This window comes from Sciurus vulgaris (genome assembly GCF_902686455.1).
Source record: "Sciurus vulgaris genome assembly, chromosome: 2".
Lineage (NCBI taxonomy): Eukaryota > Metazoa > Chordata > Mammalia > Rodentia > Sciuridae > Sciurus > Sciurus vulgaris.
In genome coordinates this window covers 130,064,258-130,087,321 of record NC_136462.1, presented here as the reverse complement: position 1 = coordinate 130,087,321, position 23,064 = coordinate 130,064,258, and the positions used below count along the sequence as shown (strand labels likewise).

Sequence of the window (23,064 nt, the reverse complement as noted above, 5' to 3'; positions counted from 1 at the left end):
GAATGAGCTCTTCTTTAAATGTTTTTTAGAACTCGGCTGAGAACCCGTCTGGTCCCAGACTTTTCTTTGTTGGTAGACTTTTAATGCCTTCTTCTATTCATTGCTTGAAGTTGATTTATTTAAATTGTGTATTTCCTCCTGGTTCAGTTTAGGTAATTCATATGTCTCTGGTTTATGCTTTTCTTAAGCTGTATGAAATGTCCTTCTTTATCCCTTCTGACTAACTTTGACTTGAAGTCCACATTATCTGATATGAGGATGGATACTCAAGCTTTTTTGCTGTGTCCATGTGCATGGTATTTTTTTCCCATCCTTTTATCTGTAGTCTGTGGGAATCTCTTTCTCTGAGATGAGTCTCTTGCAGGAGCATATTGTTGGATCTTTCTTTTCAATCCAATCTGTCAGTCTATGTCTTTTGATTGATGAGTTCAGGCCATTAACGTTCAGGGTTATTATTGAGATATGGTTTGATTCCTGGTCATTTAGCTTATTTTTTTTTTCACATAACTTGGTTTCTTCTTATTTGGCTGTTCCTTTAGTGTCCTTCCTCCCTTTGCTGATTTACATTGTTGTATTTCATATCTTCCTCGTGGAATATTTTGCTGAGAATGTTCTGTAGTGCCGGCTTTCTTTTTGTAAATTCTTTTAACTTTTGTTTATCATGGAAGGATTTTATTTTGTTGTCAAATCTGAAGATAAGTTTTGCTGGGTATAAGATTCTTGGTTGGCATCCATTTTCTTTCAGAGCTTGAAAAATGTTGTTCCAGGCCCTTCTAGCTTTTAATGTCTGGATTGAAAAATCTGATGATATTCTTATTTGTTTCACCCTGAATGTAATTTGATTCTTTTCTCTCGCAGCCTTTAAAATTCTGTCTTTATTTTGTGTGTTAGTTATTTTCATTATAATATGTCTTGGTGTGGGTCTATTGTAATTTTGTATATTTGGAGTCCTATAAGCCTCTTGTACTTGATATTCCATTTCATTCTTCTGATTTTGGAAATTTTCTGATATTATTTCATTGAATAGATTGTACATTCCTTTGGTTTGTTTCTCTGTGCCTTCCTCAATCCCAATAATTCTTAAATTTAGCGTTTACATGATATCCCATAATTCTGGTAGATTTTGTTCATTTTTTCTTACCATCTTCTCTGTTTGGTCAACTTTGTTTTCATGATTAAATATTTTGTCTTTAATGTCTGAGTTTCTGTCTTCCAGGTGTTCTATCCTGTTGGTTATGCTTTCTTTGGAGTTTTTAATTTGGTTTATTATTTCCTTCATATCAAGGATTTCTGTCTGGTTTCTTTTCAGTATCTCTAACTCTTTGTTGAAATGATCTTTTGCTTCCCACATTTGCTCTTTTAACTGTTGGGTGGTGCGATCATTCAAAGCCTGCATTTGCTCTTTCATCTCATCATTTGCTTCTCTGATCATTTTAATTATTTACATTCTGAACTCCTTTCTGACATTTCTTCTGCCATGCTGTCATTGGGTTTTATTGATATAGCATCTAGGTTTTTTTGGGACATTTTCTTCCCTTGTTTTCTCATATTGGTTAGATATCAGTGGAACTCTGAGACATTGCAGATTTCCTCTATTGACTTATAATGTCCCTGTAGATTTTCAGTATATCACCTCCCAGCCTTCAGTAGCCTGACGTCTTGGAGGAACTTGATAATGCAGTGCTTCCAAGAAAGCTGCCCCTGATCCATTTCTGGTTCCGGGACTGGTGGCTGGCTATGCACAGAAAGCCTCTCACTGGTCTGGCCTGCTCTGAGAAGCTGGCTGTGGACCTGGTCTGCTGCTGGAGGGAGCCTGGCTGCTCGGGGAAGTCTCTTGCTGCCCTGCCCTTCTCCAAGAAGCTGCCCACTCTCCAGGCCTAGTGCCTGGGCCAAGCTTCACCCAGTGGGAGAGACTTACCCAGTGGCTCTATGTTGGTCCGAGTCTCTCAGTACCTCCACTTCTTGAGTCCTGAGTTCTGGAGTGACAGGAGATGCCATCACCCTCTAGTGTGTCATCTTGGTCCCCTTATAGTTCAAATTTTTATATCTTTAACCATTTTTAGTCATGTGAACAGAAAGGTATTTTGATCCGTTCTTTTAGTTTTATGAGTGCTCTTTTTATGTCAATTTTTTTTACCATGTCCATAATTTGTAGACACAAGACATAGCATATAATACACCAGTGTGCACATATATTCATGAAAACCAGAAGAAAACAAAGATTTTGTAGCTTTTTTCCAGGTCTCACTTCCACAGGTAGGATACAAAGGAGCTATAATGGTATATTATAATAATTAACCTTTCAGATTTAGCTCTTTGTAAATTAAAATAGAGCCTGTGAAGTTGGAAACATTAGAAATAAAGTCTTGCTAGTCATGGTGGATGCTGAAGTTAAAGGTTCAGCTGGGCTTTCCTCCTTTTGGAGGCAGATTTGCTTCCACAATTACCACTATTTATTTTCCTGCTTCAGATTCTTCAAAGGAGAAGATCTCCTTCTTTTTATAGTGTATTTGAGAGTTAACTCTTGAACAACTGGCCTATGAATAAAGACAATAGAAAGAAATACAGAGGGCAATAAACTTTAGTTAGACAAAACAAGACTAATTGGTTCAGGAGAAAAGGTAAATTCATCCCAAAAAAATAAACTTGAGCTCACAAAAAGAAAAAGACCAAGGAAAGTGACATGGTTGTAATTACTCTACAAAGGGCATATGTAGAACAATCTTATCAGACCAGAGTGTACTTTTGGATCAGATTAGAGTCAGTCCAGATATTTAAGAAAGTGAAGTCATCAGAAAAAGGATTTTTAGGAAAATTAAAACTTGCAAGAATTTTAACATTGCTTCCCTTTTCTTCCTTGTGTCCTGGGAGCTCAGCCTGTACTAAAGCTGTTTTTCTTCTACCCTCTCCTTTGGAGCTGCATTTTCCATTCTGAACTGCCATGGAGCCTAATAAGTTGCTGCCTTAACCCCTTCCTTTCCTTTAGAGTTGCAGTTTCCACTCCAAACTGTCATGGAGCATACTTGTGCTGCTCTTAGAACTGATCAAACTGTCCTATACAGAGAGAGAGGCCTGAGTTGGGTCCTGGGACCTACCTTATCCTGTGACCAGTGTTCCTAGTGAGTTGGTCTGTCCCTCCTCAGTCTGCTTGGGGCTATGCCATTCTGGGGAACTGGAGCATCAGCTGAAGGGAACCCAGAAAAGCCTTCGGGTGGCATGTGCCCTCCTGACAGTCTTGGTGCTCCCTCTCTCTCATTGAGCCAAGCAGCAGTTCCATGGGCCCAAATTACTATAATCTCGCTGAGGCCTCCAGAAAATGTTATGGCAATCACACTTAGCAAGAGATCAAGCATCATTCATAGACCTGGAGAACTCATGGTTTTTTTACATTAGCAGATGCAGATGAGCCAGTGCTCTGAAATTCTGAGCTCAGAGCTGATGTGACATGGGGCTTTTATAGGAAATTTGACATCATTTCTTAACCATAACAACATTGGTGGGTTTGAATTTTTGGCCTATGTGATCAAAAACCATGCACAGTTAATTTATGATAAATAGTTCACAGATATAGAACAAAGACAGTAAACACTGAGTGTGATTGCTAAGTAGCCTTCACCACAGGCAGCAGTAACTCAAGATAACATGAGTTTATCTCCCTAAGAGCTATAGTTCTAAGAACTAAGGCAACAAGGTTATAGTTTAGATGGTGGTTAATTGACATAGCAACCTACAATTTATACTAGCAATGAGTAGTCAGGAAAGTTACAAACTATAGGAAAATTAACCCTTTCCCCAAGCATTTGTTCTTCATCAAAATGTTCTTATAATTTCATTTTATAATCAGGTCTGGTATCTCTATGACACCACTTTCAATTCTGCTTTTCCTTCACTGTCTCCTTTCTGCATTCTGAGAAGATCAGGAATTACTGCCAAGCTCCTTTCAGCCATCTTCTGCATCCACTAAGCTATTACTTCTAAGTTCATCATGTGTTGTGAGTCCATTATCTGTACAGAGTAAGTGAAGAGTACAACATGAATGTTAATAATAGCATTCCAGGCAATATTTGTTGAAAAAATAATTTTCCATACTGAATTTCCTTGGCAATCTTGTAAAACCAGTTCACCACAAATTTAGGGAATATTTTTGGAGACTCAACTTGATTTCATTGAAATATTATCTACTATACCAATACCATAATGTCTGGATTACTGTAAGACTATGATAAGTTTGGATATTAGGAAACATATTAAGTACTCCAACTTCGTTCTGATTTCTAAGATAGTTTAATTGTTCTGGAGGAAGTTATTTCCATGTGACTTTCAGAATAATTTTGCTGATTACTGAATAACTTTTTAAAGGAGCAAGAATTTTCATAAGAATGATATTGACTCTAGATCCATTTGGAAAGCATTGCCATCGTAACAATATTAAACCTACTGATTAATGATTATGAAATTTTGTTTAATATTCGTGTTGGACTTATTTAATTTCTTTAGTAGGTTTGGCAGGTTTCAATGGGCATACCTCACACATTTTTGTTGAATACATCCCTAAGTATGTTTTCCTTTTAGAGAGAGAGAGAGAGAGAGAGAGCAGGAATAAGACATAGAGGCCATGCGTCAGTTACCTACAGTTACCACTCAGTAGTTTATTTAAATTTATAATCAAATGGATTAACCCACTGATGAGGTTCCCACTCTCATAAACCTATCATGCCACCCCTAAACATTCCTAGATTGCCTAACACATGTGCTTTTCAGGGGACATTAAATATCCGAACCATAACATTTGTTTTTCTAAAATGATTGCCATGGCTACATCATCCAGTAACTGTTGAAGAGAAATGGCAAGAGTACACATTTTTATCATACTTTCAATCTAAGGGAAATTACTGAGAATTTCATGATACTCTTTTATGAGCTTTTCATGGATCACCTTTTAAGGTGAAGAAATTTCCCTTCTGTGCCCAGTTTGTTGTATATTTATAATATGAATGTATTTTGGTATTGTCAAACAATTATTACACATCTCTACAGATGATCATGTGGGTTTTTTCCCTTGTCCTATTAATAATTTGTATTACATTATTTTCTATGTTGATCCAAACTTTCATTACTGAGATAAATGCATTTTATCATAATGAAAAATACTTTACCTGTTGCTGATTTGTTTTGGTGGTATTTATTTAAGGACTTTCACTCCTATACTTACTTTTTAAAATCTTTTTTGATGTTTATAGACCTTTATTTATTCATTTATTTATATGTGGTGCTGAGGATCAAAGCCAGTGCCTCACACATGCCAGGCAAACACTGTACCACTGAGCTACAACTCCAGCCCCTCACTCCAGTACTTATAAAGCATGTTGATTTGTAACATCATTTTATGGTAAACTCTTACTATTTGTGATATCGGTAAACTGGCCTCATAGAATATTTCAGGAAGTCTTTTCTCTACTGTTGTTCATATTGTTCTTCTCTGAAGGCTATATAATGGGTTATTATTAATTCTTTAAAGGCGTTGAATGCTTCAGCAGTGAAGTCATCTCAACTGGTGCAGCATTGTCTCTTAACAACAATCATATAGATTTGGAATGGGATTCTTCCCCTCCGAATTATCAGGAGGACTTGGTTTGTGCCACCTACATATGAATTCCTGACATGGGGAAACTGAGTAATGTGTGTGTGACTTTGAGCCACTAAGCTATGTGATCATATGTAGAAACAAAGAGTAATACAGTTTTCAGTTAACTCTCATGAGGTATTCTGGATAGATAGTGGAATGAGGAAATGACATAAGTGGAAATCCTGGTAAAATACAAAGAAAGTTCAATCAATAGTTTTGTACAGATACTAACTTCCCAATTTTCACAAATATATTATCATTATGAAACATATTAACATTACATAAAAATCTGATGGGTATATGAGTCTGTACAAATCCTTGATATTTATTGTAAGTCTAAAAATATTTGAAAAGAATGTTTTAAATTATTATTTTGATGGCAAAAAAGAAAGCCACCGTAAAAGAGACATAAACCAAAAACATTGACTTCAGGTGATAAGTGGATGCTTAGGGAGACAATACCAAAGTACCTTCCCTTATTATCAACTGCTCCAAACAAGTACTTCAGGAAGACACTTCATCAAGCTCTCGGGAACCGTCTTCCTTCTCTTCTTCCTCACTGGCTCCCCATTACCAAGTGGCTGGTTTGAACACCAGTAAATACTTCTTGAAAGAGAGGTGTCTATGCCTCACATATCCCAGAAAAACCCATTTTTACATTATGTCAGTGATAATATCTGAAATATCCCACTAAAGTTTTTTGTTTTGTTTTGTTTTAACATGTGATTTCAGTTTATTAAGTCATTATTGAGAAACATCAGTGACAGGAAACAAATCATCTCTGCATTCAGAAGTGTGTTCTTAGAGAACAGAATTCCATTTTTCTGGTTTAAAAAAGATTATTTGACATTTAATTTTTGGAGAAAATCATCTGAAAATTATTTTCTACTGTCTCCAGGAAGAATTGATATATATATATATATATATATATATATATATATATAATTGATATATATATTAATATCATTTATATATATATATAATTGATATATATATATATATCCTGTAATGACATTACCCATTGGCAAGCACAAAGCACAGAAGTATTGTCACAATAGCATGTGAGCAGGGAAGAAGTGTGTGTGTGTGTGTGTGTGTGTGTGTGTGCACATACACATATATTCATTCATAGATATGACAGTATGATGATTTAGGCCAATCCCTGCTTACAAAATCAACTTTAAATCACCAGGTATCTGAAAGGAGAAGGCAAATATGTGATACACATATTTTGTGCATAAATGGAGAAACCCTGGTAGGAAAAATAAAAAGAAGCACAAAACAGAACACAGTGCCCCCAACCACCATGCTGTGATCTGGGAGGTGGACACAGGCTGAATGCAGCCTCCGAACATGTGCTAGATAAACAAAGACTCCCACATCAGGGAGGACTGTCCACTCACACCACACAACTCCCTGTTCATAGTCACAGTATCTGGTAGCCAGAAGCAGGGTGGTGTTCAGGAACTGCATCTAGAGAGCCCACAGAGCCAGGGGGATGCACATGTACCCATGGACATCCAGAGTCAGCCCTCTTGCTCTCATGGTCCATTGTGGTGGGGTATATTCTCCACACCACATTCATTGCATCAGTGAGAAAACTAGCTTCTGTGGCCTGGAGACATGGAGTGAGACAGAGCTGACCTGAACCACATTTCTTACTTCTAAGATCAGGATAGCAGATATTTAATTGTCATTATTTGGATTCTTTGTACTTCAAGAATTTTCACTTTCCAAACTCATACTTCATTCCTTCAGAAAAAAACAAACTCATTAAAATTGCACTTCTAAAAATGCATAAGCTTGCTTTCTTCTTTTTTCTTTTCCTTTTTTACAGATTGCATTTTGATTCATTGTACACAAATAGGGTACATCATTTCATTTCTATGGTTGTGCACTATTGGCATCAGATCTGCTATTTTGCTGTTATTCTCTCTCCCCCACACCATCTTGCAACCGGATTGTTAGCCTGCCAACTTCCTAGTCAAATCATTGGTTCAGATTGTTAGCCCGCAAACCTCCTTGTCAGACATTGGTCCAATTACTGTCAGTCACGAGATTGCACTACTTAAGAACAGCTCCCCCGCCATTTTCTCTCTTCTCCTCCTCCTCCTCCTCCTTTCTTCTTCTTCTCCTTCTCTTTCTTCTTCTTTTTCTTTCTTTCTCTCTCTCTCTCTCACTTCTCTCTCTCTCTCTCTCCCTGTGGGCAGCCACTCTGCCTGTCCGCTTAATAAAATCTCTTGTGTGAGTTCCTGCATCCAGAGTGGTTTCTGGGTGCTTTCATTGGTGCCGTGACTCAAATGGGCAATTCTACCACCATTTAGGCAATGGAATCCCATCTGTTGCCCCAGACCCTGAGACGCTGGTCTCACCTTCCTTTCACCTGGATGCTCTCCTCCTCATCCAGACACCTTCCTCATTCAGTAAGTGACTTCTCCCCTGGCTATTGGTTACCAGGGAAGTGACTGTTGAGCATCTGGCACCCCTAGGCTCTCCACAGGTCAGGAGAACCCCCAGACACGGTTCTTGCAACTATAGCTGAATCCCTATACTGATTGTTAGGGGAGAGCTCCAGCTGACAGAGGACTCTTTCCTGAGAGGGAGGAAATCTCCAGACTGACAGGGGATTCTTTCCTAAGAGGACTGCCTCTTGCGAGACCTACTCTGGTTCTGGTTTGTCTCTACAACATTTTTTGTCTCTACAAAAGCTCTGGTACCAGGCACCCAGGTACCCTACGGGCTTAGCCTTGACGCTTATCTAGTGGTAGTGATGACTCCCTGTATAACTTGTTCTTCACTCGGATGATTTTCTAGGGGCTGAGTGATGCCTTGCCTCTATGTTCACCGATTCCTCTCTGGCAATGGGAAACTCACTCTCAAACCCCACCCATACCCCCCTGAGTTGCCTCTTAGTTAATTTAAGAGTCCCTCCACCTCACCCTGGACCTCAAACCAAAAGGCACTTTAGATCCCAACATTTTTAGAGATCCTTTAATTTCTGAGAGTACTCAGGGAAATGGAAAGAGATTTCCCTACATTCAAGTTTTCTCTTTCTTGCAATCTTTGCTCTTTGAGCAAACTCTCTCTCTCTCTCTCTCTCTCTCTCTCTCTCTCTCTCTCTCTCTCTCTCTCTCTCCCTCCCTCCCTCCCTCCCTCCCTCCCTCCCTCTCTGTTTTTCCCTCTCTCCCTGCCTTTCTCTTTCTTGCACTCTCATGCTATTTTACTAAAATAATTAATTATCATTATCATTTTTTCTTCTAGGACTCGTTTTGTTTTGTTTTTCTTAAGTACTATATTTTTTGAGCTCACAATCTTGATCCTACATACATAGGTTAATGGTTTTTCAATCAGTTCTATTTTTATTTAAGTTTAGAGTTATTTTTGAACATCTATTACATTGCAATGAAGATTCACCTATAAAAAGCTACAAGGTCTTTGCTTTTGTGTTCTATGTGTATCGTGTTGTCTGATATCGTGTTGTCCATATATATATATGTAAGTCCAAATATAGCACTCATGAGTTACAATTTAAAAATGAATCCAGATACCTTTAATTCACATGATTTTAAAAGGTTCAATTTAAATCAGGTAAACAAATGAAAGTAAAATGTCTTTGAAATTACTTACCCCACAAGTCTCTAAAATGTTGATGTCCATAAAATGTCTAATATCAATTGTTTCTAGGAGTTTTCTTCAACAGGATAGAGACAGCAGATACTGTTCAATACACTTATCTGATATCCTGGTTTTTACAGAAAAATAAGTAGATTATATTTGACATATATCGAATTACTCAAATGTGTTTGTTAGAGACATCTGATTAATTTACAAATTTAAAATGCTGTTAAATAACATCAAGTACTCTTAACTCCTTAAATTCCATGGAGTAACATGCTTAAACATTATTGGTGTTTTCGTAGAATGGTAAATAAAAGGTGTTTAAAATTGCTTTATGTCATCACTTAAAACAAGGTTACTAAGACTTAAGTCCTAACAGGTATAATCCTATATACAAAGGGATCAAAAAATTTCAGCTGTTTCAATTAGAGTTCTGTGAATAACAAAATATTTCATCTTATTAAAATGGAGTAATTTACCTAAATTCAGAAATTTTATAAGAATTGTTTCAGAATGTGGACAAAAAGGGGTCAACATATAGGAAAGAAAAATAAAAGATTCTAGGTACAAAAACATATTTAGTAGAAGGGAGAAGAAGATGAAACCAGGGATGGGATCCATGGTCATTTCCTGCTGGCTCTCCTCTCATGGGTATCCAAGCCGCCTTGACCGTGCCCTCTCCTTGGCCAATATCCACCATGGGGTGTTTCTGCCTCTTGCTGTTGCCAAACTCCTCGCCCACCACAGTATTCAGCTCTGGACAGTCTTCCTTCTACTGGCGGTGAGTCCTCAGAGCTCTTCTATGATGACCTTAAACACACTCTCTCTCTCTCTCAATCTCTCTCTCTCTCTCTCTCTCTCTCTCTCTCTCTCTCTCTCTCTCTCTCTCTCTCATTTTCTCTCTCTCTCCCTCTCTCTCTCTCTCTCTCTCTCTCTCTCTCTCTCTCTCTCTCTCTCTCTCTCTCTCTCTCTCTCTCCCTCTCTCCCTCTCTCTCTCTCTCTCTTTCCCTCTCTCTCTCTTTCCTTGCAGGCACTCTGCCTGTCCACTTAATAAAATCTCTTGTGTGAGGTCCCGTGTCCAGAATGGTTTCTGGGTACTTTCATGCATGTTATAGATTCTTACTATTAGGGTAATCATACATGTACATAGGGTAAAGATGTTGTTTCCATTTTATATGGAGTCTCATATATAGCTAAATTACTTATCATGTAACTATTTCTATTTCTCCTTCATTTCAGTCCACACTGTACCTCCAGGGAAACAACTTTGCCAATTAAAGTACAGTGTTTATGTGCAAATTCATTGGTCTTTAGACTCTGAATCTCTACTTATTTTCTCTCTTTTTTTCCCCCCTTGGTCTCAGGGATTGAATCTGGGGTAATTAATGCCTGAGCAATATCCCCAGCCATTTTTATTTTTATTTTGATGTAGGGTATTTCTAGATTGCATTTGGCCTTTCTAAATTTCTGAGGCAGGCCTCAATTTTGTGATCTCCTACCTCAGCCTCTGAGGTTGCTAGGATTACAGGCATGTGCCACCACACCTGGATCTACTTGTTTTCTATGTCAGTTCCCTTTTTCCCCAACACCTTTTCAGTGAGATTATTTTGTACATTTTTAATATAACTATATTTCTCTCTGCTTTCCTCTCTGAGATCCCCTAACCTACTAAATAAAGCTTTTACTTTCCATACATGCAAGTAAAATCTTTGTTTAATAGAAATATGTAGGTTTTTGGTTTTCATAGTTTTGTTTGTCAGTACTAGGAACTAAACTCAGGGCCTTTTGCTGTGCCACTGAGCTACCACCCAACCCTTTTACAAAATTTCTATTTTGAGACAGGCCTTGAACTTTTAATCCTGCTTTCTTATTCCTTTAAGTAACTGGGTGTTTTAGTCATCTTCTTCGTTGCTGTGACTAAAAGACCTGACTAGAAAAATTTTACAGAAGGAAAAGTTTATTTTGGGGCTCAAGGTTTCAAAAGTATCCATTGACAGCTGGCTCCATTCTTTGGCACTCACGGTGAGACAGAACATGTTGGAAGAGTGTGGTGAAGGAAAGTAGCTCACATAGTGATCAGAAAGCAAAGAGAGACTCCACCTGCCAGATACAATCTATATACCCCAAAGTCATACCCGCAATGCCCACCTCCAGCCACACTCCACCCATCTTCAGTTACACTCAATTAATCCCCATCAGGTGATTAATTCACTGATTGGATTGAGACTCTTATAACCCAATTATTTCACCTCTGAATATTCTAGCATTGTCTCACACTTGAACTTTTGGAGGACACGTTCAAAACACTAATGAGATTATAGGCAGGTGCCACCCAACCCAGTGAATTCTGTTCTTAATTGGTATATTATTGTTATATATAAAAGTAGAATTTGTTGCAATATATTCAAGCATACACAAAATATAATTTAATTTCTTTCTGAAGTTTCTCTTTCACAGTTTATAAAAACCATAAATAGAAAGAATACTAGTAGATTAGAGAAAAGGGATTAAGGGAAGGGAAAGGGGGAGTACTAGGAGTTGAAATGAAGCCAATTATGTTATGTGCATTTATGAATATGTGAAAATGAACCACACTATTATGTGTAACTATATCTCATTAATGATAACAAAATCAGTATTATGTATCCAATAATACAGTATCTTAGGGAATAATAATAATAATTTCAGTATTCCTGTGTACCTCGCTTATTTGATCTTCCTTTTTCCTAATCCTTTACTAATTGCTGATCACTTTACTATGTCTGTAATTTTGCCCTTTCTAGAATATCCTAGAATTACGCAGTATTTTGCCTCTTCCATCTGGGTTTTTTGTTTGTTTGTTTGTTTTTCATTTAGAAATATGCCTTTTAGATTTTAAAATGTTTCATTATTTCAGTTAATATTTCTCTGATAAAAAATAGCAATCATCATCTTTCCATGTGCTTGTTGGATATGACTGTGGTTTACTTGAAAATATATATTCACATAATTAGCTGATTTTAATGGTATATTTTGAGTTTTTATGTAATGTTATACATTTACAATAATCAACCATTCAAGTTATGACTTGAAAGAGATTTCTCCCATTCAATTGTCCTTTTACTTTTCATGGTGTTTTTCAAATCACAAAATATCTTAATTCTGGTAAAGTTCAATAGACCTATGATTCTGTTTTTTTAATGTTACTTTCATGTACAGTCATACCTTAGAAAACAGTGTCACCTGGGCTCATTCAGATATATTCTTGTATTGTCATGTATGGGTGTGGCCTATTTAACACTTACATTTAGATATATGATTAACTTTTAGTCAGCCATAGATGGTGTAAGAGAAAAGGCCAAATTTCATGGGCACATACAATTGTCTCAGTGATATTTATTGAAAAGTATTGTCCACGTTGGATTGACTTGAAAACCTTGTAAATTCAGTTTACCATAATTTAAGTGTTACTTTTGGAACACTCAATTATATTCCATTGATTTATATGTCTTCCCATATTCTTTTCCATCAAATTGGGATTAGTACCACTTAATATTAAATTTTGAAATTCTTAGTCTATGCCAATTTTCTTATTCTCTTTCAAGATTATTTTGGCTTATGGATATATTGCAGATATGCATGAATTTTAGAATCAACTTGGGCAAGTAAATGTCAGCAAGGAATGTAATATGGATTATAATTTAGTCTATACATTAGTTTAAAAAGTATTATCAATAGTAAGCTTTCTAATCAATTAGTATCATATATTTTCTATTTGTTTAAGATTTCACTGATTTCATTTAATAAATCTAGTTTTTATTATACACATCTTATACTTTCCTTGTTAAATTTATTCATAAATATTTTGATGTTTTAAGTGGAATTCTGAGTTTCATTATAGATATGAATTGATAGTATATAGAAATTTTATTGATCTTTCTAGATTGCACTTGTACACTGCAACCTTAATGATCCTGGATTCAATGTCTAATCCATTAAATTAGAATAACTAGTTGTTTCCATATGTAAGATTATGTAATTATAAACAGAGATTTTGACATTGTTTCCAATCTGAATTTCCTATATTTTTTTCCTAGCCTAATTGCTAGGAAATTTTGCATAGAAGTGGTAAGAGTGGACATCCTTGTTTTGTGTCTAAACTTGGGGATACAAAAGGCAGGGTCTTCCTAGACCTTTTTCTGAGCCTTCAGAAAAACTCAATTTTCTGTGGATCCCCTATTTGGTAGATATATTTTATGACTAATTTGTTGCAAGATTTTATCATGATTTTTTTTGTTTGTTTTTGCTTTGTACTGGGTATTAAACATAGGGACACTTTACCACTGAGCTACATTGTTCTTTTAGCCTTTTGTTTTAAAAATTTAGTTTTTGCTGAATTGCTGAGAGACTGGCCTCAAAATTATGGTACTCCTGCCTCAGCCTCCTGCTGGAATTACAGGTTTCTGCCCTCACACCTTGCTTGAATGGGTTTTGAATGAATAGGTTGAGTATTTATTCTGCATTTTTTCAGATTCATGTGGCTTTCATGTTTTATTTTACTAATATAGCACATTACACTAATTGTTTTTGTATATTTAAGGAAACTTGTTTTATTGAGATAAATACCATTTGTTAGAGTATATAATCATTTTTGCTGATTTTCCTGTATTCCCGTGAATATTTTGCTTCTAAAATTTGTAAGACGCTTTGCTGGACAATTTCCTCTTCTTGTTAAGAGGAATTTTTTTTTAAATTGTGTTATGTGTGTAAACTGACCAGTTTACATGAAGTGCTCTCTTATCTACAATTGTTATGGGATATTTTCTGTTTTGTTGTTGTATAATTCTTTAAGATTTTGGGATAGTTCACAGTGAGGCCATCCTGTCCTGGGCAGAAAATTGAATACTTACAAGACTCACATGAGCTTGGAAAAAGATCATACCCCCACTTAATTGTTGCTTGAAATCTCAGCACTCGTCATAATCTACATCTTGATTGCTGATCCAGAAAATTGTTTCTGTGTATATGTCTTGAGTAACACAATTTTGTGGAAATAGATTTTGTAGAAATAAACATGAAGTACACCTGACAGCAAATGTGATTAGATGTTCTGGATTGGATGCTGGATCAGAAAACCTAGAGAAAATATTAGGAAATTTTGTAGTCCAGTTAATAGTTTTATATCACTTTGAGTTTCTGTTTTCATAAGCATATTAAGGATATGTAAGATGTTCACATAACAGGTAACTGAAGTGTATAGGAAAACATCTGTACTATCTTTGGAGCTTTCTACAAATATAAAATTGTTTCAAAATTAAAATGTTTTTAAAAAACTTCTTTTGCATCTATGTTCATCAGGAATATTGGTTTGTAGTGTTAGTTCCTTGTGTCTTTACTTGGTATTGATATTAAGGGATTGATATTAAGATGATATTAAGGTATTGATATTGAAGTTTCATTGAATAATTTCAGAGCAAATTATTCCATTACATGGAATAATGTGAGGATAATTTTTGTTTGTCTTTATATTTCTGGAAGAATTCATGTGAGAATTCATTAGGTCCTGGGCTTCTCTTCACTGGAAGGATTATTAATAGTGTTTCGATCTCATTACTTGCTTTTGGCCTATTTAGATACTGTTTTATCTTTGTTCAAGTTTGGTAGGTTGTATGTATCTAGAAATTTTTCCATTTCTTCTCAATTTTCCAGTTTATTATAATATTAATTTTCAAAATAGTTTATAATGATTCTCTTGATTCCAGAGATGCCTGTGATGATGTCTTTTTTTAAAATCTCTGATTTTATGGATTTGGGTGTTCCTTTTTCTTTTGTTTAGTTTAAGGGTTCATCAATCTTGTTTTTCTTTTCAAACAATCAAGACTTTGTTACATTGATACTTTATATTGGTTTTTTATTCTTTATTTCATTCATTTTTGCTCTGATCTCAATTATTTCCTTCCTTCTTCTGGTTTTGGAATTTGTTCTTATTTTTCTAGGACCTTGAGAAGCATCATTAGTTTTATTATTTGGGATTTTTCCAAATAAACACTCATTGCTGTAACTCTTCTCTTAGAACTGTCTTCATGGTGTCCAAGAGATTTTGGTATGTTGTGTCTCTGTTCTTATTTGATTCTAGGAATTTTTAGTTTTTCCTGTAGATTTTGTTTTGGATAGGCCATTCGTCATTCAAAAGTTTATTGATTAATAGCCATGTTTTAGTCAGCTTTTTTTGCTGCCATGACTAAAAGCCTGACAAGAACAACTTTAGAAGAGGAAATGTTTATTTGGAGTTAACAATTTCAGGGATCTTACTCCATAGACAGCCAGCTTGATTTCCCAGGTCACCAATTGAGCCAGAACATCACGGCAAAAGAGTGTGGAGGAAGGAAGCAGTTCACATGAGATCAGAAAGCAGAGAGAGACTCTACTGGCCAGATAAAAAATATATACCCCAAACACATGCCCCCAGAGACTCACCTCTTCCAATCACACCCTACCTGCCTTCAATTACCACTCAGTTAATTCATATTAGGGGATTAACTCACTGATTGAGTTAAGGCTCTCATAATCCAATCATTTCCCTTTAAACCTTCTTGCATTGTTTCACATATGAGCTTTCGGGGGACACAGTATATCTAAACCCCAATATTCCACCCCTGGCCCCCAAAAGCTCATGGCCATCTCACAATGCAAAATATATTTAGTCCATTTCCAAAAGTCTCTCTACAGTCTCAACAGTTTCAAGATTCCCTAAAAATCCAGGTCCAAAGTGTTCTCTGAGGCTCAAGGCAAACTCACATAGTGGGCTTCCATAAAAATCTAAAGCAGTTTACAAGTATTCCAGCATATAAAGGTACAGAATAAACATTTCCATTCACAAAAATAGGGGCATGAAAATAAGGGATGGAACCAAAGCAAGACTGAAATCCAGCTGGGCAAACAAGTCAGGTAGTTCCATGTCCAGCATCTGGGGAACATGACATGGTGATGTTCTTTCCAAAGGGCTTGTGTAGCTCCACCTCTGTGGCCTTCTTAGTTGCAGCCCAAGTGGCCTTTCTGTGGCACGTCTCAGCTCAATTCCTATATCCTTCCTCAGTGGATGTGCTATGGCATTTCTTAATCTTTAGGGTCTCCACTGCAGCTTTTGTTTCCTCCTCACATCTCCATGCATTGCTCTCTCAGGGTGTGCCTGCAGGGACTCTGACCCTGCTGCACTTTGCCTGGCCTCCCAAGCCTTCCTTTGAAATCTTGGTAGAAGTTTCAGTGACCCCTAACTCCAGCAACCTGCATTCCTGCAGAACCAGTACCACGTGGTTGATACCAAGGTCTTCCACCATCTTGAACAGTAGCCAAAAATTCCTGAATGTCTGAGCATGTTGAAAAAAACTTCCTAGGCCCCCTTGTGCAAGAAGGGTACCCCACTTGTCTCTTCTCAAAAGAATTTTTACTTTTACTTCCTTGAGTGTGAGATGGATGTGATCTTCCCAATTCCCAAGATGCCCTCAAGCCATCTTTCTTATAATCTCTGGGCAAAGTCTAGCATTTCTTTAGTGGCAGTAATGTCTTACTACTGCCTTTCACATCCAAGTTTTTCAAATATTTCTGCACTGCCTTCTGCTCCTGAATATCACAGTAAAGTTGACTAAAAGCTGCCAGCAATATCCATGCTACCACCTGAATCCTATGCTGCCTAGAAATTTCTTCTGCCAGATTATTAAGTTCTTCACTTTTAAAAATCATCCTCACAGAACATGGGAAAAATGCAGACAACTTCTCAACTAGAGACAATACAAATGAATTCTAATCCAATTTACAGTAGTATCCTCCTTTTCCTCTAATCCCTCTTGAGTCCTGTCTTCCCTGTCTACAGACTATTGGCATTCTGGTCTTCTGAGCTCCTGCCAGAATTGGCCATTCAGTTCTACTTACAACAATCTAAAGCATTTCCACCCTATATTGCTAAACAACTCAAAATTCCTTGAACCAATTCCAAAAAGTTCTAAAAGTTTATGAACCACATGATCAGATTAGTCACAGGAACAAACCCCCTTCTCAGCACCAGACCTGACCAGAACAATTTTAGGCAAGGAATAGTTTATTTTGGGGCTCATAGGTTCAGAGGTCTCAGTTCATAGACAACCAGCTCCATTACCCAGGGCTCCAGGTGAGCCAGAACATCATGGTAGAAGAGTGTGGTGGAGGGAAGCAGCTCACATGATGATCAGAAAGCAGGAAGGGATCCACTCACCAGATACAAAATATATACCAAAAAGCATGCCCCCAATGCCCACCTCCTCCAACTACATCCTATCTGCTTTCAGTTACCACTCAGTTAATCCCTATTAGGGGTTTAATTCACTGATTCAAGTAAGGCTCTCATAACCCGATCATTTCTCCTCTAAACCTTCTTGCATTGTCTCATGACATGAGCTTTTGGGGGACACATCACATCCAAAGCATAATATCATGTATTTATGTAGTTTCTTGTTTTTGATTTCAAGTTTCATTCCATTATTATCTGATAAGTACAAGGAATTATATCACTTGTTTTATATTTGCTACGACTTTCTTTGTTACCTAATATTTTGTCTATTTTGAAGAATGTTCCATGAACAGCTAAGTAGGAAATGAATTTGGATGTGGTTGGATGAAATATTCTATAGATGTCTTAGGCCAGTTTAATTTATAGTATTTTTTAGGTCTGATCATTCTTAATTTTTGTGTCTTGATGACCTATTGATGAAAGAGGTGTGTTGAAATTTGTAAGTAGTTGTATATTAGTACATTATATTATAAAGTCTATATTTTGAAAACTGTTTGCAGTTTGAAATTAGGTACACCAGCATTTAGAGCTTCTAACTTGTTGTTTAAGTGTCCTTTTTACCAATGTGAAGTGACATTGTATCTTTGATTAATTTCAGCTTGAAGACTGCTTTGCTGGATGCAAGAGTAGCTCTTCCTACTTGCTTTCCTTAAACTTGCATCCTGTGTATGTCTGCCTGTGAAGTGAGTCTCATGAAGGTAACATGTAATTGGGCCTTTTTTTTTTTTTTTTTTTTTTTTTGGTACCAGGGATTGAACCCAGCAGCACTCAATAACAGAGTCACACCCCCAACCCTTTTAAATTTTTTTTTTTAAATTTTGAGACATGGTTTTTCTAAGTTGCTTAGGACCTCACGAAGTTGCCAAGTCTGGCCTCAAACTTGTGATTCTCCTGGCTAAGCTTCCTGAGTCACTGGGATTACAGGCATGTGCCACCATATCTGGCAGAATTTTATTTTTTATGTCTAAGGTTTTCAGTGTTTTAACTATGAATGTGTTTTGAATTTGCAAAATGCCTTTTCTCTATCATTAAAGCTGATCTTATGGGTTTTGCCCTTTGTTCTATTAATGTATTCTATTTCATTAATTGCTTTTTTGTGTTGAACCAAAATTTTATTCCTGAGATAAATACAACTTAGTCATGGTGTACAATCTTTTTTTAAATATGTTGCTGATATTTTTTTGTTTGCTAGTATTTTCTTGAGAATACAAGGCAAATTTTGTAATTTTCTCCTCTTGCAAACAGTTTTTATCTCATTGTGGTATCAGGATAAACTAGCCTACTGGAATACATTGGGAAGTGTTCTATTTTCCCACCTTAGTGAAGGATGGTCATTAATTCTTTAATGTCTTGAAATTATTCTCCAGTGAAATCACCTCAGTCAGGCATGAACTGACTCCTGACAACAGTCACATAAGCTTAGAGTGGACCCTTCCCAAGCCCAGCATTAACTTGAGTCCTCAGAATTCTCCGACACCTATGTCTGGATCCCTGAGCCTGGGTAACTGTGAGTAATGTGTGTAGTTTGGAGGCAATAAGCTACAAGCTACTTTTGAGTAGCAATAAATAAATAATACAAATTGTGGTAGATCTAGTAAGGTATCCCAGATTAGCATTATTACCATGATATTGACAGTAGAATGAGTTGAAGGGTATAGAAAATTCTCATACTGTCTCAAACTTTCTGTAAAACTAAATTCATGTAAAATAAAAATGAAAGAGTTTTATATTAGTATAAAAAGTCTTTACACAACTATTGTTGAGTTAAGCCAATAAATTATCATGTAGGGAGAGAACAGAAAAGCATCTTAATTAGCAGTCATTCCAACTCACATGCACCTGCTTCAGGAAAACACCACCATGACGTTTAGGAACCTCAAGTCTTTCTTCTATCCCAATAACAACTTTTTCAAAAAAGGTGCCCGTGTCTCAAATGTCTCTGAAATATTTATTTCCTTTCTTTTTTTTATTGGGTTTTTAAAATTATACATGGTGATAGTACTCATTTTGACATAATTTTAAAAGCATGGAGTATAATTTGGTTTAGTTCAGTCCCCAGTCCTCTCCCTTCCTTTACCCTATCCCCTCCCAGTGATCCTTCTGCTATTTACTTATAGTTGCTCCTTTTTAATTAGTGTCTTATGAATGTACATGATGGTGAGATTCACTATGACATATCCATATCTGTACATAGGAAAGTTAGGTTAGATTCTTTCCACTCTCTTTCTCTATCTCAACCCTCCTCCATTCCCTTCATTCCCATTTTACTACCCCACTGATTTTTTTTATTTTAATTAAAAATTATAAATTTACATAGGGCAATATTGTTTGATTCATTCTGTTATTTTTTCCCTTCCCCCCACCCCTCCCACCCCTCTTTTCCCTCTATATAGTCCTTTCTTCCTCCATTCTTACCACCCTCCTTATCCCTTAACCCTAAACCTACCCCTAAACCTACTGATTTTTCTTCTACTCTTCTTTTACCCTCTCCTACTTATATTGAATTATCTTCTGCCCATCAGAGAAAATATTCTACTTTTGACTTTTTGGGACTAGCTTATTTCACTTAGCAAGATTTACTTCAGTTCCATCAATTTACTATCAAGTGCCGTAAGGTCATTCTTTATGGCTGAATAATACTCCATTGTGTATATAGACCACATTTTCTTCATCCATTCTTCTGTTGAAGGGCATTTAGGTTGGCTCAACAGCTTGTCTATTGTGAATTGTGTTTCTGTAAATATTGATGTTGCTCAATTACTCAATTATTATAGTATATTGATTTTAAATTTTCAGGATATATATGGAGAAGTAGGATAGCTGGGTTGTATGGTGGTTCAATTCCTAGGTTTTTCAGGAATCTCCATACTGCATTCTAGAGTGGTTATACTAATTTGCAGTCCCACCAACAATATATGACTATACTTTTTCCCCACATCCTTACCAACATTTATTGTTAACTTGTATTATTGATAATTGCTAGTCTGACTGGAATGAGATGAAATCTCAGTCTTGTTTTGATTTGTATTTACCTAATTACTAGAGATTTTGACCTGATTTTATATATTTGTGCACCATTTGTGTTTTCTTCTTTTGAGAAGAATCTGTTTAGTTCTTTTATTTATTGATGTGCTATTTGCTTTTTTGGTGTTAAATGAGTTCTGTGTATATTCTGAGGAGCAGGTGTTAAATATTTTCTGTCATTCTGTTGGCTTACTCTTTGTGATGGTTAATTTGAATTGTCAACTTGATTGGGTTAAGAGATGCTTGATTGGATTAAGAGATGATTAAGAGGCCCCTGGGTGTGTCAGCAAGGGTGAATCTGGAAATGATTGGAATGTGGGATAGTGAACTGAAGTGGAGCCCCTCCCTAACCATGGGCAGTGCTGCCCAAAAGAATGGAATAAAAGTTGGAAGAACAAGGAAGCAGATGCAGATGCAAGCTCAGCTCTTCTTGAACAGGTTCTTGATTGCTGCTTCGATTGTCTGAGGATTTTGGACTCTCGCTTCTTCACTCTTCCAAAGTGGACTTTGCCAGTGATTCTCCAGGTAGTTTCTAGAAGCCTTGGTCTCGGACTAGGGTAGTGCTGTCAATTTTTCTTGTTCTGGGGCTTCTGTGTCTTGGAATGTGCAGCTGCCGGTTCTTCCAGCTCTCCAGCTGCAGATGGCCATTGTGGACTATCCAGCTTCTGGTCATGTAGGCCCATCTTATAAATCCCCTTTTTATAATTGAAAGTCCTATTGATTCTGTTCCTCTAGAGAACCCTGACTAATACACTGTTCATGCTTCATGTTTCATTTGCTGTGAAAAAAGCTTTTTAAATTTGATTGCAATCCCATTTTCTGATTTTTTATTTACTTCTTGTGCTTTCAGAGTCGCTAAAGAAGTCAGTTCCTGAGTGACATGTTGGAGTATTTGGTCCTACATTTTCTTCTAGTAGGTGCAGGATTTCTGGTCTAATTCCTATGTCTTTGATTCACTTTTTTGTTTGTTCTTTTTAGTTATACCCAACAGTAGACTATATGTTGGAAGTATTTGATATTTGATATTTATACAAACATGGAATACATCTTATTTTAATTACGTTCCCAGACTTTTGGTTGTACATGATGTGGAGATTTGTTGTGGTGATTCACTTTGAGTTGAATTTTGTTCAGGCTGAGAGACAGGGTTAAATTTCATTCTACCACATATGGGTTTCCAGTTTTCCCACACAATTTGTTAAAATGTTATCTTTTCTCCAACGTATGTTTTTGATAACTTTGTCTAATCCGATAAATGCTTTTTTTTTTTTTTGAAAAGAACATAAAACTTTATTAAGAACATCTTATACTGTCGATAAATGCTTTTATGTGCATTTGTCTCTGTATTTGTCTCTATTCTGTTCCATTGGTCTCCATGCCTGTTTTGGTTCCAGTACCATTCTCTTTTTGTTACCATAGATCTGGAGTATAATTTGAGGTCCAATATGGTCATGCTTCCTGCTTTGCTTTTCTTGCTAAGGATTGCTTGACTATTCTGGCTCTCTTATTTTTCCAAATTAATTTTATAACTGCTTTTCCTAGTACTTTGAACAATGTCTCAGGAATTTTGTTAGAAATCGTATTGAATCTCTAGGGCCATTTTGGCAATATTAATTCTGACTATCCAAGAACAGGGGAAGTCTTTCCATCTTATAAGGTCTTCTTCAATTTCTTTCTCTGGTATTCTATAGTTTTCATTGTAGAGTTTCTTCATCTCTTGTTGTATTGATTCCCAAGCATTTTATTTTCTTTGAGATGATTGTGAATTGGATACTTTTTCTGATTTACTTTTCAGCAGATTCATCATTGGAGTATAGGAAAATGTTTGAGTTTATGGATGTTGATCTTGTATCTTGCTACTTTAATGAATTCCTTTATGAGCTATAGAAGTCTTCTGATGGAGTTTTTGGCTCTTTTAAAATATAGAATCATATCATCAGGAAACATAATTTGAGCTTTCCTCTTCCTATTTGTGTCCCTTTTATTTTTTCTTTTTTCCCATTGCTATGGCTACAGTTTCTGGGACTATATTGACTATGAATGGTGAAAGTGGGTGTTCTTGTCTTGTTCCTGTTTTTAGCAGAAATACTCTCGGTTTTTGTTCATTCAAAATAACATTGGTCTTGGGTTTGTCATACATAGCCTTTACAATGTTGGGGTAAGATCCTTCTATCCCTAGGTTTTCTAAAGTTTTAAACATGCATGAGTGCTGTACTTTGTCAAATGCTGTATTTGCATCTGATGAGATAAATATGTGATTCTTGTTTTTTAGTCTATTTATGTGGGGAATTCATTTATTGATTTCTGTAGGTTGAACCAAACTTTCATCCCTGGGATAAAATCCACTTGATCATAGTGCACTATTTTTTATTGTGTTTTTGTGTTTGGTTTGCCACTATTTTATTAAGAAATTTTGCATCTAAGTTCATCAAGGATGTTGAACTGAAGTTTTCTTCTCTTGATGTGTCTTTGTCTGGATTTTGTATCAGGGTAA

General features: G+C 36.3%; 1 long non-coding RNA gene across 1 annotated transcript in view; it reads left to right on the top strand.

Annotated features, from left to right (window-relative positions):
• Positions 1-23,064, top strand: part of LOC306650480 — a 246,344-nt gene that overhangs the window by 41,646 nt on the left and 181,634 nt on the right. The gene's annotated exons all lie outside the window — the stretch shown is intronic.